This window comes from Coregonus lavaretus (genome assembly GCF_964263955.1).
Source record: "Coregonus lavaretus genome assembly, chromosome: 31".
Taxonomy (NCBI): domain Eukaryota; kingdom Metazoa; phylum Chordata; class Actinopteri; order Salmoniformes; family Salmonidae; genus Coregonus; species Coregonus lavaretus.
The window spans coordinates 10,789,472-10,793,695 of NC_140018.1; the positions used below are offsets into that span (position 1 = coordinate 10,789,472).

General features: G+C 43.1%; 2 long non-coding RNA genes across 3 annotated transcripts; one reads left to right on the top strand and one right to left on the bottom strand.

Annotated features, from left to right (window-relative positions):
* Positions 1-496: 496 nt before the first annotated feature.
* LOC311106410 lies at positions 497-1,259 on the top strand. Its single transcript, XR_014610325.1, has 3 exons — positions 497-539; positions 650-946; positions 1,175-1,259. It is a non-coding gene; the product is annotated as an uncharacterized lncRNA (long non-coding RNA).
* On the bottom strand, positions 1,048-2,047 carry LOC311106409. Of its 2 annotated transcripts, none has more exons than XR_014610323.1 (2): positions 1,430-2,047; positions 1,048-1,298 (listed from the first exon to the last, which is right to left on the bottom strand). It is a non-coding gene; the product is annotated as an uncharacterized lncRNA (long non-coding RNA). The 2 variants fall into 2 exon arrangements; XR_014610324.1 differs by having other exon boundaries at positions 1,048-1,316; positions 1,430-2,041.
* Between the last annotated feature and the right edge of the window lie 2,177 nt (positions 2,048-4,224).

Sequence of the window (4,224 nt, forward strand, 5' to 3'; positions counted from 1 at the left end):
ACAACCCTGAGGTATTTGGCAACAGGGAAAATGCAACAATGCAGCAGTGATGACTTGGGTCTGTCCCAATCCTCCGTCAGCAGAGTCATCACCCAAACACTGACAGCTTTGTCACAACCTAATATTGTGACACAATTTGTTTCATTCCCGCTGGATGCCCGCACTTTACACACACATAAAAGGGCATTTATGGACATTGCAGGATTCCCTGGCGTTGTGGGTGTAATTGATGGAACACATGTGAGAATAATTGCGCCATCAGAGGACGAGGCTGTCTTTGTTAACAGGAAGAATTTCCACAGCATCAATGTGCAAATAGTGTTCAATGCGGCCTGGAAGATTTTGGACATTGTGGCTAAATGGCCAGGCTCCACACATGATGCGAGAATGCTCTCCGAGAGTGGCATCAGACAGCTTTTTGAGAGACGCTATGTGCCAGCTAATTGCCACTTGTTAGGGGACAGTGGCTACCCATGCAAACCATGGCTCCTTACACCTTACCTCCAGCCACGCCAAGGGCCCCAACTAAACTATAACAGGTAAGCCAAACAATACAAAAATCATGGAAATGAAATGCAAGCAATATGTTAGAGCATCCAAGTAGTGCAATATTTCCATCAAATAATTAAAGGTCTGTATTCTATTGTAGGGCCCACAAGACAACAAGAGCGGTGGTGGAGCGTGGCATAGGCCAGCTTAAGAGGCGCTTTCATGTTCTCCACGGAGAGGTGCGGCTGAGGCCTGAAAAAGTCAGCAAAGTCATCATAGCCTGTGCAATATTACACAATATTTGCAAGGTTAGACAGATTGCAGAACCTCTGGAGGATGGCGATGAGGATGGAGACAACGATGAGGATGGTGGTGAAGAAGATATTCACATTCCACAGGGGAACCGAGCCCAGAGTGGACTGCCTTACAGGGCAAACTTCACAAATTTACATTTCAGGCAAGCTGTAGCCCCATGTCATTTGAGAACTTGTGATGGTATTAAGAACTACCACAGTTTTACTGCACATCACCTGCAACTGTTAAATGCAAGACACAGAACACAATCTCTAAATGGTTTATTTTTTAGGTGTTCAATTTTAAGGCGGTAGTACTCCTCCTGAAGGGAAAGGACTTTTTTTTGTTGTTCAAACACATCAATTGTGAGTTGCAATCTTCTCTCCTGCAGGGATGCTGACGGAGCAGGTGCTGCGGATGGGAATGGTGTTTGATCCGCCGGGCTATCCTGAGTAGCAGCTGCAGATGGTTCAGGCGGCAAACTTGATGGGCCCGGTTCTTGTGATGGCTCCATGCTACAGAAATACATAGGCCTAGTTTAATTATTGTTTTGATTAAATTAATTTAATACAATGAGCATGGATAACACATGAAATGGCTTCTGCAATGAATAAACACTGTTGATATGAATAACCCTGTGTCCTACCTTTGCTGCATTTCAAGGGCCTGCATCATTGACGTGTCAATGCCTGTTGGCAGCCCGGTGACACTGACCTCAGAGTGTCCCAGGACTTGAAAGACAGTGTCGGCCACCTGGGACAGCCGCTTTGCAGGTGGTCCACCCCCTAGAAAGAAACAGTCAATGAACACAGTACTTAGGCATGTAAATTAACTTTGCCAGCAGGAGCAAATTGCCAGATTATGTGGTAGGCCATAGTATTTTGCTCACCTGTGAGTGAGGATTCCCGCTTGTGTGCTGCAATCTCATCTTTTGCCTTGGACTGCAGCACATACCACCTTTTCTCACAATCGTCGCCTGTCCGCACCACCAGTGGAAAAGAGGCATTGATTGTTTGGGATATTGTGTCCCAGGCGCGCCTCTTGCCTTGGCTAGTGACAGTTGGGCCAAATTTTCCTCGTAACATACCTTTATGTTCGTTCACCAACTGGGCCAGCAACAAACCTTGCTCCTCAGTCCAGTTCGGCTTGCGATTCCTTTTTTTCTCCATTTTCTGTGTTTGTAGGATATTTGTTAACAAGCCTTCATAAATAGACCAGCCAGCAATCACAGACATTGTTAAAAGCTGAGCTGTGTTACCCTCGTTAAGTTCACACTGAGTTGTAACATTGCAATTTCTACTTCATTAAGGACAGCCCCTTGAGATAGGCCATCTTGTTTTCAATGGGGTCCATATGGAAGTGAAAGTACAAAATATGCCAGCTAGGATATTAATATGAGCAAATGAGACACAAATCATTATTTGAACAGGGTGTAATGAGCTTAAGTTTTCACATATTTTAGATTCTAATGTTAGGCTATAACCCCTACAGCTTACTATTCATTTTCCAGATATTTTCTTGAATGTGAAATATTATTTACAATTATAGTCTGCATAAGATTAGAGTGTATAATTATGTTTATTGATTTGAGGGTACATCCTTTGCTCATTATCACCAAAAGTTCATTTTCATCAAACTTGTAGGATCAACCAATCACGGCTTTTGAAATGATGACTCATACCTAGCAACGGGGTCAACCACACCTCCTCACTAAGATAGGATTTTTCATCCATTCCTGGCTCAGAGTTCACTGAAAATGTTCTGGAATCACTTCTAAGCTAAAACTCCTGGCAAGGAATTTTTAGGTTAAGTTAGGAGCTCTCTGAGAGGATTCTCAGAATCTTTAAGGATACGGGCCCTGAACTTTATGATACAGAGAGGGTAGGCCTACTGCCCATAGTGTTAAGTATCACTTCAAGATATTATGTTTGGGGTCATGTGGTTTTGTAAGCGCCGTGCTCTACAAGCTGGTAGAGCACGGCGCTTGTAACGCCAAGGTAGTGGGTTCGATCCCCGGGACCACCCATACACAAAAAATGTATGCACGCATGACTGTAAGTCGCTTTGGATAAAAGCGTCTGCTAAATGGCATATTATTATTATTATTATTATTATATTATTGTAATACCAGTATGTTGCCATGGTGAGGACTCTTATTAGGATTAAAGGTTTAACATAATGCAAGTTCACCTCTCATGAACCATGATCCAAGCTGGGATGCAACAAGGTCTTTATATTTTGTAATATTGCATTGGGCAATCTGTTTTTAATGCCAACACTTGCAAAGTTTGGATATAAGCAAGACTATATTCACATTATCATTTAACATCACAATGTTAAACGGTATCTTCTACGGTTCTATGATATCTGGGATCATACTTTACAGAGTTCCAAGCTGCCCATACTACCAGATGAAGAAAGAAAGGTAAATGAATGATGTCCCAGTCTGTAAAGACTCTACTGGTCGTGGGCCTACTTATCTCCTCCTAGTCAACTCAATGCCGTATCTGTTGTACAAGAAAACAAGATTCAGAACCACATCAACCACATGACAGTAGGACGTCAAGCACTGAGCTGAGTACAAAAGGTCTGTTTGAGGTCAAGGAAAAAAATATCTTCTTCATTTTCTACTGAAAACACTTCATCGAGGATTGCTCTCAGAGATGTACATAAGAGTCCTCTTTGTCCTGTCCTCATGGTTTTGGTTTTGTAATAATCAAATAAAATTAAATAAATACATCCTTTCTGAAAACTCTCCTTGTTCAGTTGAGACTTGTTTCCTCCTTTTTTTATCCTCTGGTCCTGAGAGCTGAATGTTAGCTGGTAGAGGACAGTAGCATTTCATCCTCTGGTCCTGGAGGCTGAATGTTAGCTGGTACAGGACAGTAGCATTTCATCCTCTGGTCCTGAGAGCTGAATGTTAGCTGGTACAGGACAGTAGCATTTCATCCTCTGGTCCTGAGAGCTGAATGTTAGCTGGTAGAGGACAGTAGCATTTCATCCTCTGGTCCTGGAGGCTGAATGTTAGCTGGTACAGGACAGTAGCATTTCATCCTCTGGTCCTGAGAGCTGAATGTTAGCTGGTACAGGGCAGTAGCATTTCATCCTCTGGCCCTGAGAGCTATATGTTAGCTGGTATAGGACAGTAGCATTTCATCCTCTGGCCCTGAGAGCTGAATGTTAGCTGGTAAGGGACAGTAGCATTTCCTCCTCTGGCCCTGAGAGCTGAATGTTAGCTGGTACAGGACAGTAGCATTTTATCCTCTGGTCCTGAGAGCTGAATGTTAGCTGGTAATTTCTACCAGCATGTTAAATGTGCAACCAGAGGAAAAAAAACTCTAGACCACCTTTACTCCACACACAGAGATGCATACAAAGCTCTCCCTCTCCCTCCATTTGGCAAATCTGACCATAACTCTATCCTCCTGATTCCTGCTTATA